The sequence below is a fragment of the Cherax quadricarinatus genome, chromosome 37, assembly GCF_038502225.1.
Source record: "Cherax quadricarinatus isolate ZL_2023a chromosome 37, ASM3850222v1, whole genome shotgun sequence".
Lineage (NCBI taxonomy): Eukaryota > Metazoa > Arthropoda > Malacostraca > Decapoda > Parastacidae > Cherax > Cherax quadricarinatus.
In genome coordinates this window covers 17042243-17057023 of record NC_091328.1, presented here as the reverse complement: position 1 = coordinate 17057023, position 14781 = coordinate 17042243, and the positions used below count along the sequence as shown (strand labels likewise).

The following is a 14781-nucleotide window of genomic DNA, read 5'->3' as shown; positions in this document are numbered from 1 at the left end:
CTCCAAGCTTCACAACCATCATTATTAGTTGTAGGAAAACATTATACTTGTAGAGGTTATACAATAGCCTAGGGAATGGGACATAATCAGAAAGGGTAGTTCCAGTTCCTTGGATCAAGAGACATTTACCAATATTCTTAATTATATGTTTGTCTTGGCCCTAGCGCTGCTCCCTCAAGGATTAGTTAATGGCTCATGCGTGACGTCCAACATCCTGTACTCACCTGTTTGTGGTTGCAGGGGTCGAAACTCAGCTCCTGGCCCTGCCTCTTCACTGATCGCTATGTCGTAAAGGGTTCTTGAATGGAGATTTCGTAGGATAAGGTAGACACACTTGTAGGATGGTAGGTGTATTGTCAGACTGAGATGAGAGATGGATCCCGGTGCCAAGCCTGTTCACGCACTGTAGGTCTGCCGCCGAGTGAGAGCGGGACAGAGGGATCACTGCCCATGTGAATCCCTATGACGTCACTCCAAGCCAAAGGCCTACGAGGGATCTCGTGTCTAAAGCACATGGAGGATACTAATATGCTATGCTATATAATACAGGGAATACAGGGATCAGCAACTATGCTGACAGCTCGGTCATGTTACGTATGTCGTCCCGACATACACTACTATCTATAGGCTGAACAGGCAGGCGGATCTGGGCTGATTCTATACAATAACAAATGCATATATAACTTAGAACTAATGGATGGTACAACATGATTTTGACGTAATGGGTGTTAACGTAATCATTACAAACTATAAGTACAAATCATTATACAATATGGATGGAATTGATCGATCGATCTGTATTCATGCACTCTACGGATTCTGAGGAAGAATAATTATATACAAAGAAGTGTTTAACAGAAAGGCAGATTCGGTGCACACAAATCTAGACTGTTAATTCTCAGAATACGGAGGGAACGTGAACACGAAAATTTCTGACAAACTGATCAGCAAATAATAAACACACAGTTGACAATTTCATTCATCTCGGACATCTAATTATGCAGGCTGTTTACACTTAAACCCAATTCTGCGAGGGTGAGGTTTACGTATGCAGAATGGTTATCATCTCTGGGAGGATCGAATTCCTCTGCAATGGCTAACACATGCCTTGACTGAGAGAGAGCTGAACGAGTATTTACAAAAGATACAACTACAATCACTAGTGACTGTGGAATTACTAATTCATCTGCTAGGAGTACTCAACTCGACTATTCGATACAGTAATTCTTGGCTCATTACAAAGTCACTAATGGATGCTGGTGGCTTCACAGTAAGAATAAGATCTTCCTGGAGCAGGAATCGAATCACACCAGAACACAAGGGATCTAGTCTTTGTGCAGTTTTGACATCCTCGACAGTAAATGGAGGATCTGCAGTAACTACACTAACGTGTCGCGATAAAGCATCTGCGACTACATTTGACTTGCCAGGTAAATTTTCAAAAGTGGGATTGAACTCTTGGATAGTCAAGGTCCATCTGGCTAACCTTCCAGTAGGCTGTTTGTTCTGGAATAAAGGTAACAGTTCTTCCTTACTGGAGGAAAGAACAAACTCGGTGGAGTGGATGACTCCCCCCGGTTGAAAAAATTAACGCTATAACACGCAATATGAGCAAGGGAGAACGAATCTACTATCTCAAACTGCAAACACAGGAGAAAAGAAATGAACACGGTGAACAATGCTGATATTCAATCTGAGTCGCACACAGTGACACGAGGTATCAGCTATAAAGAAACTACACTTACAACGTTAACATGTGAAAGTTACTCGAGAAATAACTTCTTACAATGCACTGATTACTGTCAACTAGGATGGGATCACCATCTGGAACATTAGGAACAACAACAGACACTCTAGTGAGAACACTAGCTGTAACAGAGACGTCTTTCTGCAGACAGCATGTCACATCAACAAGAGATGGCATTACTAGTTGCAAGTAATCGTTTTCTGACAAGGCATCCCCTGTGGAGAAACTATTACTCGAACTAGCAGTCATTGCAGGGATAGGCTGTGCACTCAAGGCAGTCTGAGTGTCCTCGGACACTTGAGGCAACGGAACACTATCCTGCAAGTCTGAAGGTATAGGTGGAACACAGACGGGAATGACAGAATTACTAGTGCCTGACCGCTCGGCTACGTTAATAAGTAATTCACGGATCTATAGGAACTTAATCTGAACTTCACATTTCGCAGCACTTTAACAAATCTCAGATACAAGCTGTGAGAACAAACACATTGCTCAAGGGCTAGGTATTGTCTTTCAGTCAGTAAGGGAATGTTGGTACTGTGGACTGATTCATATTGACTTTGACTGGAATGATACACTAAGTGAACGTTCAAAAGTGACTGGGACATCTTCTCAGTGAAAATACTGAAGGGCATAAGTCAAGAAAAATGGAGAGAATGACACAGTAAGCTTAAATGGAAAAAAAAATGCTTAACTATTCTGCATAAGTAATTAAAAATTGACAAGTTACACAGTAAGCAAAGAACTCACACAAGAATAATATGCAACTTAACAAACACTGAAAATCAAGAGAACTTGTACTTGCTCAAATCTAATATGCTCAATTTTTACTTTAAATTGAATAAATGGCACAGTGAGTTGTCTTTACTTTCAATGCAACAAGGAAAATACACAATAAAATAATAAAATGGACTCAATAAACTTGTGCAAAAATTAAAACAACACACAATTCGCTGAAATAAAAATTAAAATGACAGACAGAATAAAATACTATGCACAGAACAGAGCATAAGAAACTGCACTGTAAGAAACTGTATTGCACAACACTGCATAAAATTTTCTGCAAGAAAAACTTTAATAGCAACACAATATTTGCACAAGAATTATTGCAAAATGAGTCTATGTGCAATAATAAAAATTATAACACACAAGAAAAGAAATATATCAAGGAATGAACACTTTAACTCTTAACTGCACTTAAACAACAAGCAAAAGAACAATTTACTTTAGAAGGAGAATTTAAAAATTGCACTAAGAGTGAATTTGTTCAATAAAACATGAAAAAAATAATAGGTGCAAAAAATACATAACAAAACAGAGGGTTGAACACTTACAGTGATGCAGAACACATCAACATACACACAATACTAGAATTTTCTTGCAATGAAACTTGATGTTTTAAAAAATTTTGTAAACAGATTTCTTGCTGGAGCTTTAAAAATGGCACTATTGTCTGTGGAAATAAGACAAATTAAACACTGGCTGAATAAAGGAATATGAACACAAGAATGTTCAACACACAGGGAACAAAAATAGAATTACACAAATGCTGGGAAGAAAAAAAAATAACAGACAACACTGAGTTGTGATGCAGAATATGAGGTGAAAAATTTACTGAGTTAATTCACTGGAATTCTGAAGTTTAAACACAAGTTCTATACTGCTCATATGTTGCACACACAACAAAGGAAACACTAAGTACTTACTTCAAGTGTGTATAAAAAGAAACACAACACAACAGATATAAAATAATACACGAAAATTAACACTGAATTAAGGAGATTAAAAGAAATTAATGCAATCAGTACATGATAAACACTGAGTCTGATCAAGAGTCACTGAATGTCACTAAGAGAAAAATTCACTGGGAACACAAAAGAAATGTCTCAACACTCGCAAATGTCTCTAAAAAAAAATATTATCGCTGTAACACTTGAAAAAAATGAGACTGAAGGATTGTTTATATCGTCTTGCTGCTGTCCTCTGCACAGATGATCGTAGAATTGCGCTTAAATCGGCGAGAGACAACACACAGGAGGCTTTTAAAGATGGCGCGACACACTCTAGCTCTTGACCCCCTATGTGGTCCTTAAAATATGGTGCTACAACCCTTAGCAGTGCACCAAAACACTGATGAGGTAGATGAGTTGTAATGGCCGACTTTAGTTGGGTTTGTGGGTAATGGCTGAGCGAGGCGTCTGAGACCGGCAATGGTGCGACACACGTGATCGTGAGTGGCTGGGCTTATGGGTTGAACGTCGTAAGCCTCACTGAGAAAACCCACACTGCCGCAAAGATAATTCTAAGCCGACTTGCTTAAAATAAACCCACGAAATACTACAACACCACAAGGATGACAAGGAGCACTCAGAATGCTTGGAACTTGAATCACAAGCGATGAAGACTAGTCACGTGGCTTGCCTGAGTACTGGGGTAAGACACCTGGGTTAGTTGCTAGCTGGCTTATCTTAACCCTTCACACAGAATAGCTTGATAACTTCACACGAGGAGCACAGCAGGGGTGGAAGCTGGCTTGGCAGGCAAAATAATTGGATGGAGTAGGCTAGGCTGGACTGGGCTCGGGTGTTCTGACTCCCCCACCACAGACTGGAAGCTGGCTTATTTTGCAAACTCGGGTCAACCCCTCGGGAGTAATGCAAAAAGCAGTTAACACTAATACAAAGAGACTGACCAGTGAATAATGTAGAAGCTGGTAGAGTAGCTGGCTTGAGGTAGCTGGATGGGGTGAACCTCGGTAGTCGGTAGGCCTACTGGTCACACGAAATGGCCGTCTTGCTGGTCGACAATTTTATCTCCAGAAATCGCTGTAATCGTCAGAATTACAGGCTCACCGCTGTCACCATTTATCGTAAAGGGTTCTTGAATGGAGATTTCGTAGGATAAGGTAGACACACTTGTAGGATGGTAGGTGTATTGTCAGACTGAGATGAGAGATGGAGCCCGGTGCCAAGCCTGTTCACGCACTGTAGGTCTGCCGCCGAGTGAGAGCGGGACAGAGGGATCACTGCCCATGTGAATCCCTATGACGTCACTCCAAGCCAAAGGCCTACGAGGGATCTCGTGTCTAAAGCACATGGAGGATACTAATATGCTATGCTATATAATACAGGGAATACAGGGATCAGCAACTATGCTGACAGCTATTAGGTCCTCTCTCTCCCTTCTCCATGAGCTTTATGATACCTCGTCTTAAAGCTATGTATGGTTCCTGTCTCCACTACATCGCTTGCTAGATTATTCCACTTCCTGACAACTCTGTGACTGAAGAAATACTTCCTAACATTCCTTTGACTCATCTGAGTCTTCAACTTCCAATTGTGACCCCTTGTTTCTGCATCTCATCTCTGGAACATTCTGTCTCTGTCCACATTATCTATTCCATGCAGTATTTTGTATGTCGTTATCATGTCTTCCCAACCCTCCTGTCCTCCAGTGTCGTCAGGCCGATTTCCCTCAACCTTCGTAGGATATTCCCTTTAGCTCTGGAACTATCCTTGTTGCAAACCTTTGCACTTTCTCTAATTTCTTGACGTGCTTGACCAGGTGCGGGTTCCAAGCAGGTGCTTCATACTTCAGTATGGGCCTGACTTACACAGTGTACAGTGTCTTGAATATCCTTACTGAGGTATCAGAACGCTATTCTCAGGTTTGCCAGGCGCCCATATGCTGCAGCAGTTATCTGGTTAATGTGTGCTTCCGGAGACGTGCTTGGTATTATACTCACACCAAGATCTTTCTCCTTGAGCGAGGTTTGCATTCTTTGGCCACCGAGTCTATACTCTGTCTGCGGTTTTCTTTGCCCTTCCCCGATCTTCATGACTTTGTATTTGGCGGGGTTAAATTCGAAAAACCAGTTGCTGGACCAGGTATCCAGCCTGTCCAGGTCTCTTTGTAGTCCTGCCTGATTCTTATCTGATTTAATTCTCCTCATTAACTTCACATCATCTGCGATATGTGTGTGTTTGAAGGCTGTCACCGTAACACAAGTATGCAGAACAAGCCTTTGAGTGTATGGTACATAATTTGTTTCAGGCATTTATCTGGGTAAAATGTTGGTTCTGCGGTTACAGAGCTGAGTCATTATCCTTGGTGTCCTGCGTCACCCGAGGTTCCGTCCGCATCACTTTTCCCAAGTAACTAACGGCATTTTTTAGCCAAATAACCTACTTTGATTGTTTGGGTAGTTTGGTGCAAAATTCAAATGCTGCTTAAATAAATTATAGCATTAGTCAACCATTTTCAGCTGATACACGGCCTCCTCGGTGCTTAATCGTTTTAAAATATCTGGAGATGTGGGGTATTGATCCCCGTACTTCTCGCATGCTAAGCGAGCCCTATACCATCTGAGATATATATCCCCATGACTGGAGGTGCCGGGGATCGAACCCGGGACCTTTCACATGCAAAGCGAACGCTCTACCACTGAGCTACACCCCCTTGGCGCTAATAGTGCGTAATTATCCACTTTAAATTATTTTGTTAAGCTTTCAGATTTTGTGTTTTAATTCTTAGATTTCGCATTAGATTCCTGTTTCTGGTTATGTCCATTTCTAATATGATCCACCATCTCAACCACTGATGCTGTACAACTGTATTATTACCTCTCTGAAATTTATCTTTTCATTCAGTTTCCACGTATCATCGTTGTGGTGCTGCTCATGCTGCTTACTCTATGTTCAGTAAGATGATTTAGGTACACTTACACTTAAGTACAGTTACGCAGATTTAAGTGATTACATTCACTTAAGTGACTTATTTTCAATAGAGAAATGCTCTGTATAACTATGGGCTTTCAACATGCACTCAAGTGTCACTTATTTCTTTATAAACGATATATCATGTTAAAAAAAAACTTGTATTTGTGAACATGTTTAATATTTCGTCTGACGTGGAACTTTTACTGGCAACATTCGTCTATTCTGATAATTCGTATCTCTATATTTATCCCTTCTTGATTTTTTTTAGATGTTCCAATATCCATTCGTTTATTTTTTCCCTTTATTTTGGAATGTTTTTCAGGTTTAAGAATCAGTCTTCTACAGCACAGTCCTGTCGAAGGCCTTTTTTTGCGTTCCAAAAATAAATAGTCAGCTTATCTCTCTCTCTTTTCTGTCTCACTGAGTTTGCATTACGTTTCTACTTTTCCGTTTCTGGCGTTATGATGTCCGGAGATGAATCCTCTTCCTATAGGTGCTTGGCTAGTCTTTTTTTAAGTATTTTCTCCATATTGCATTGGTCTGTAGTTAAGGGTTTTGTATTTATCATATTAATAATGGCTTATATTTTCTGTTTATCAGGCGTGTGATACTGAGCCTGTTTCAACTTCTCTCTCATCCAAGGTGATATATTGAGTGAGTTTTATGCCTTCGTTGTGCTTCTGTAACAGATTCTCTTCATCCTACGTTATATCGGGGTTCATTAGTGCTCTTCTGTTTATCATTTCTCTATTCACATTAATTTCTGTCATTTTCTTTGAGTAGGTTTCCTTTCGCCTTTCGTAATATTGCTCGGTCCTGTACAGTAATTGTTCCTCCAGTTTCATAGTTACATAACATTAAGTTTATATGTATTTTTTGTTATACCATATTAATCTGTCTGCATCTCATGTGTGAAACATCACTTCTGGTGTTTCAGTTAGTTTCGTCTCTAAAAGCTATAATATCTGAGGCTGCCTCAGCTATTTGTTCTATCAGTTCGTTACTGTTGTTCTTAGTGTTCTCTGGCTTGTAGAGTTCAAGCCTTTTTTACCTTTTCTGCGTGTCAGGAGAGTAGGAGTGGGAGTGGGATCGCTGTGTGCATAGTTAAAAGGAGAGGGGTTGGGGTTATAGTTGAAGAAGAGGGAAGGAGGTGGAAGGGTTTAGTTGAGTTAGTGCATTGTTAGCGAAAGAGAGAGTGAGTCGAGAAATGGGACTGCTGAGAGACGCATTGGGTAAGCCTAGATTTCCCTGTTGTGACCCATTTACCGTACTTGATTCATGTCGACGATTTTTTACATGGATTCTAAGCTGTTCTCTCTCTATTCCTGTTCTGTCCTGATCCAGGTACACATGGCGATATCTTGGTGTACTTCTAAAGAATGCTTTCTGTCTCAAGAGCCTGTTTCAGTGTGTGTGTGTGTGTGTGTATGTGTGTGTGTACTCACCTAGTTGTACTCACCTAGTTGAGGTTGCGGGGGTCGATTCCGAGCTCCTGGCCCCGCCTCTTCACTGATCGCTACTAGGTCACTCTCCCTGAGCCGTGAGCTTTATCATACCTCTGCTTAAAGCTATGTATGGATCCTGCCTCCACTACATCGCTTCCCAAACTATTCCACTTACTGACTACTCTGTGGCTGAAGAAATACTTCCTAACATCCCTGTGATTTATCTGTGTCTTCAGCTTCCAACTGTGTCCCCTTGTTACTGTGTCCAATCTCTGGAACATCCTGTCTTTGTCCACCTTGTCAATTCCTCTCAGTATTTTGTATGTCGTTATCATGTCCCCCCTATCTCTCCTGTCCTCCAGTGTCGTCAGGTTGATTTCCCTTAACCTCTCCTCGTAGGACATACCTCTTAGCTCTGGGACTAGTCTTGTTGCAAACCTTTGCACTTTCTCTAGTTTCTTTACGTGCTTGGCTAGGTGTGGGTTCCAAACTGGTGCCGCATACTCCAATGTGGGCCTAACGTACACGGTGTACAGGGTCCTGAATGATTCCTTATTAAGATGTCGGAATGCTGTTCTGAGGTTTGCTAGGCGCCCATATGCTGCAGCAGTTATTTGGTTGATGTGCGCTTCAGGAGATGTGCCTGGTGTTATACTCACCCCAAGATCTTTTTCCTTGAGTGAGGTTTGTAGTCTCTGGCCCCCTAGACTGTACTCCGTCTGCGGTCTTCTTTGCCCTTCCCCAATCTTCATGACTTTGCACTTGGTGGGATTGAACTCCAGGAGCCAATTGCTGGACCAGGTCTGCAGCCTGTCCAGATCCCTTTGTAGTTCTGCCTGGTCTTCGATCGAGTGAATTCTTCTCATCAACTTCACGTCATCTGCAAACAGGGACACCTCAGAGTCTATTCCTTCTGTCATGTCGTTCACAAATACCAGAAACAGCACTGGTCCTAGGACTGACCCCTGTGGGACCCCGCTGTGTGTGTGTGTGTGTGTGTGTGTGTGTGTGTGTGTGTGTGTGTGTGTACTCAGTTGTGTGCTTACCTAGGTATGGTTGCAGGGGTCGAGTCACAGCTCCTGACCCCGCCTCTTCACTGGCCGCTACTGGGTCCTCTCTCTCCCTGCTCCATGATATGTATCATACCTCTTAAAGCATGTATGGATCCCGCCTTCACTACATCACTGCCCAGACTATTCCACTTCCTGACAATTCTGTGACTGAAGAAATGCTTCTTAACATCCCTGTGATTCATACGAGTCTTCAACTTCCAACTGTGACCTTTATTACTGTGTCCCATCTCTGGAATATCCTGTCTCTGTCTCCCTTATCGTTTCCTGTGTGTGTGTGTGTGTGTGTGTGTGTGTGTGTGTGTGTGTGTGTGTGTGTGTGTGTGTGTGTGTGTGTGTATTTGTGTGTGTGTATACTCAACTAGTTGTGGTTGCAGGGGTCGATTCACAGCTCCTGGTCTCCTCTGTGTGTGTGTGTGTGTGTGTGTGTGTGTACACATTTTTAGGAAGAGTGTCATTAACGTTTGGAAAGAACTAATCAAGGTAAACTGAGCGTTGTAACATATGCAGTGAAACGCGGATACATTGACATTAAACAGCTGTATAAACTTTATGAAGCTAATTACCAGTTTCACTTACACAGTCTTCAGGAAAATGCTTTCAGACAGTTGAAACTTAGCCTGTCGTATTTAAATACACCAAGAGGTGCATAAATCTCAGCTTATATACACGGATGGAGGTGAAATGAATACCGACATGATGGAAAAACAGACACATAGGGTTTTCAAAGCTTATTCCTTTGGATAACATTGATAATGGGTTGGGTGAATATTTTTGTTAGTGGGTTTTTGACAAGGACTTGCCAAGTATGAGCCAGTAGGCAAGCTGTAGTGTTCCTCCTTTCTTCTATTCTCATATGCAATTCAGTATTTTATTGATAACGTTTCGCCCTCACAGTGGGCTTTATCAAGTCAGAGAGATATACTTGGAGAAAGAGGACGTGCGTAGACAGAGAGCGTGAAGTGTCAGGCGACTTATTTCATCAGTCTGCACAAGAAGTCAGTTTCAATATTCCTCATCTGATTCTTCTGTCACCACGCTCTCTCTTTCTCTCTCTCTTATATATATATATATATATATATATATATATATATATATATATATATATATATATATATATATATATATATATATATATAAATATATATATATATATATATATATATATATATATATATATATATATATATATATATATATGTCGTGCCGAATAGGCAGAACTTGCGATCTTGGCTTAAATAGCAACGGTCATCTTGCTATATAGGACAAGTGAAAATTTGTGTATGCAATAATTTCGCCAAAATCATTCTGAACCTAACGAAAAAAATATATTTGATTGTGTTTGTTTAGTACTAAATTATTGTAAACGTATTTAAAATATATTTAGTTGGGTTAGGCAAAAATAAATTACTCTTGTTATAATAAGGTTAGGTAAGTTTTCTAAGATTCTTTTGGTGCAAAATTAAAATTTTTTACATTAACATTAATGAAAAAAATATATCTTTAAACGTATAAGAGAAAATTTCATAAAGGACTTAATTTTAAATGAGTTCTTGCTAATCGACCAGTTTTACATATTCGGCACGACATATATATATATATATATTTTTTTTTTATTTTTTATTATCACACCGGCCGATTCCCACCAAGGCAGGGTGGCCCGAAAAAGAAAAACTTTCACCATCATTCACTCCATCACTGTCTTGCCAGAAGGGTGCTTTACACTACAGTTTTTAAACTGCAACATTAACACCCCTCCTTCAGAGTGCAGGCACTGTACTTCCCATCTCCAGAACTCAAGTCCGGCCTGCCGGTTTCCCTGAATCCCTTCATAAATGTTACTTTGCTCACACTCCAACAGCACGTCAAGTATTAAAAACCATTTGTCTCCATTCACTCCTATCAAACACGCTCACGCATGCCTGCTGGAAGTCCAAGCCCCTCGCACACAAAACCTCCTTTACCCCCTCCCTCCAACCCTTCCTAGGCCGACCCCTACCCCGCCTTCCTTCCACTACAGACTGATACACTCTTGAAGTCATTCTGTTTCGCTCCATTCTCTCTACATGTCCGAACCACCTCAACAACCCTTCCTCAGCCCTCTGGACAACAGTTTTGGTAATCCCGCACCTCCTCCTAACTTCCAAACTACGAATTCTCTGCATTATATTCACACCACACATTGCCCTCAGACATGACATCTCCACTGCCTCCAGCCTTCTCCTCGCTGCAACATTCATCACCCACGCTTCACACCCATATAAGAGCGTTGGTAAAACTATACTCTCATACATTCCCCTCTTTGCCTCCAAGGACAAAGTTCTTTGTCTCCACAGACTCCTAAGTGCACCACTCACTCTTTTTCCCTCATCAATTCTATGATTCACCTCATCTTTCATAGACCCATCCGCTGACACGTCCACTCCCAAATATCTGAATACGTTCACCTCCTCCATACTCTCTCCCTCCAATCTGATATTCAATCTTTCATCACCTAATCTTTTTGTTATCCTCATAACCTTACTCTTTCCTGTATTCACCTTTAATTTTCTTCTTTTGCACACCCTACCAAATTCATCCACCAATCTCTGCAACTTCTCTTCAGAATCTCCCAAGAGCACAGTGTCATCAGCAAAGAGCAGCTGTGACAACTCCCACTTTGTGTGTGATTCTTTATCTTTTAACTCCACGCCTCTTGCCAAGACCCTCGCATTTACTTCTCTTACAACCCCATCTATAAATATATTAAACAACCACGGTGACATCACACATCCTTGTCTAAGGCCTACTTTTACTGGGAAAAAATTTCCCTCTTTCCTACATACTCTAACTTGAGCCTCACTATCCTCGTAAAAACTCTTCACTGCTTTCAGTAACCTACCTCCTACACCATACACTTGCAACATCTGCCACATTGCCCCCCTATCCACCCTGTCATACGCCTTTTCCAAATCCATAAATGCCACAAAGACCTCTTTAGCCTTATCTAAATACTGTTCACTTATATGTTTCACTGTAAACACCTGGTCCACACACCCCCTACCTTTCCTAAAGCCTCCTTGTTCATCTGCTATCCTATTCTCCGTCTTACTCTTAATTCTTTCAATTATAACTCTACCATACACTTTACCAGGTACACTCAACAGACTTATCCCCCTATAATTTTTGCACTCTCTTTTATCCCCTTTGCCTTTATACAAAGGAACTATGCATGCTCTCTGCCAATCCCTAGGTACCTTACCCTCTTCCATACATTTATTAAATAATTGCACCAACCACTCCAAAACTATATCCCCACCTGCTTTTAACATTTCTATCTTTATCCCATCAATCCCGGCTGCCTTACCCCCTTTCATTTTACCTACTGCCTCACGAACTTCCCCCACACTCACAACTGGCTCTTCCTCACTCCTACAAGATGTTATTCCTCCTTGCCCTATACACGAAATCACAGCTTCCCTATCTTCATCAACATTTAACAATTCCTCAAAATATTCCTTCCATCTTCCCAATACCTCTAACTCTCCATTTAATAACTCTCCTCTCCTATTTTCAACTGACAAATCAATTTGTTCTCTAGGCTTTCTTAACTTGTTAATCTCACTCCAAAACTTTTTCTTATTTTCAACAAAATTTGTTGATAACATCTCACCCACTCTCTCATTTGCTCTCTTTTTACATTGCTTCACCACTCTCTTAACCTCTCTCTTTTTCTCCATATACTCTTCCCTCCTTGCATCACTTCTACTTTGTAAAAACTTCTCATATGCTAACTTTTTCTCCCTTACTACTCTCTTTACATCATCATTCCACCAATCGCTCCTCTTCCCTCCTGCACCCACTTTCCTGTAACCACAAACTTCTGCTGAACACTCTAACACTACATTTTTAAACCTACCCCATACCTCTTCGACCCCATTGCCTATGCTCTCATTAGCCCATCTATCCTCCAATAGCTGTTTATATCTTACCCTAACTGCCTCCTCTTTTAGTTTATAAACCTTCACCTCTCTCTTCCCTGATGCTTCTATTCTCCTTGTATCCCATCTACCTTTTACTCTCAGTGTAGCTACAACTAGAAAGTGATCTGATATATCTGTGGCCCCTCTATAAACATGTACATCCTGAAGTCTACTCAACAGTCTTTTATCTACCAATACATAATCCAACAAACTACTGTCATTTCGCCCTACATCATATCGTGTATACTTATTTATCCTCTTTTTCTTAAAATATGTATTACCTATAACTAAACCCCTTTCTATACAAAGTTCAATCAAAGGGCTCCCATTATCATTTACACCTGGCACCCCAAACTTACCTACCACACCCTCTCTAAAAGTTTCTCCTACTTTAGCATTCAAGTCCCCTACCACAATTACTCTCTCACTTATATATATATATCTATATATATATATATATATATATATATATATATATATATATATATCAGAATTGTTGAGGGAAAAAAGGTGAGTGGTGCGTTGAGGTATATGTGGAGTCAAAAAACGTTATCTATGGAGGCAAAGAAGGGAATGTATGAAAGTATAGTAGTACCAACACTCTTATATGGATGCGAAGCTTGGGTGGTAAATGCAGCAGCGAGGAGACGGTTGGAGGCAGTGGAGATGTCCTGTCTAAGGGCAATGTGTTGTGTAAATATTATGCAGAAAATTCGGAGTGTGGAAATTAGGAGAAGGTGTGGAGTTAATAAAAGTATTAGTCAGAGGGCAGAAGAGGGGTTGTTGAGGTGGTTTGGTCATTTAGAGAGAATGGATCAAAGTAGAATGACATGGAAAGCATATAAATCTATAGGGGAAGGAAGGAGGGGTAGGGGTCGTCCTCGAAAGGGTTGGAAAGAGGGGGTAAAGGAGGTTTTGTGGGCGAGGGGCTTGGACTTCCAACAAGCGTGCATGAGCGTGTTAGATAGGAGTGAATGGAGACGAATGATACTTGGGACCTGACGATCTGTTGGAGTGTGAGCAGGGTAATATTTAGTGAAGGGATTCAGGGAAACCGGTTATTTTCATATAGTCGGACTTGAGTCCTGGAAATGGGAAGTACAATACCTGCACTTTAAAGGAGGGTTTTGGGATATTGGCAGTTTGGAGGGATATGTTGTGTATCTTTATGCGTATATGCTTCTAAACTGTTGTATTCTGAGCACCTCTGCAAAAGCAGTGATAATGTGTGAGTGTGGTGAAAGTGTTGAATGATGATGAAAGTATTTTCTTTTTTGGGGATTTCTTTCTTTTTTGGGTCACCCTGCCTCGGTGGGAGACGGCCAGCATGTTGAATATATATATATATATATATATATATATATATATATATATATATATATATATATATATATATATATATATATATATATATATATATATATATAGATAGATAGATAATATCCGCACGTCCTCTCTCGCCAGGTAGATTTTGTGACTTAATAAAACCCATTGTGTGGGCGAAACGTTGTCATTGAAGATAGCAATATACTGCATATGTCTGTACAGTGAGGTTGCTCTACTTCCTTAGATTCAAAATCATTGATATATTACTAACGGGAATGCATTGTTATTCTGTATTTCGTATTATATAAACTATTGTATGTATTTAAATTAAATTAGTATTAATTGCATTTCTTTTGTACCTCACATTTAAGTTAGTCACTTAATATTATTAGCAATGAAATTTCAAAACATTTAATATACTCCAATTAAATATTTATTAAGTTAACAATTGTCTTAAATGCTACATAGAAATTGCAGTCTATGGAACACTGTGCCAATATAATTCTCTCTATT

The 14781-nt window shown here is 40.3% G+C and overlaps 1 non-coding gene across 1 annotated transcript; it reads right to left on the bottom strand.

The window, feature by feature from the left end:
• Window positions 1–6133: 6133 nt before the first annotated feature.
• Window positions 6134–6205, bottom strand: TRNAA-UGC (transfer RNA alanine (anticodon UGC)). The gene has a single exon. It is a non-coding gene; the product is annotated as a tRNA-Ala (tRNA).
• Window positions 6206–14781: the final 8576 nt, after the last annotated feature.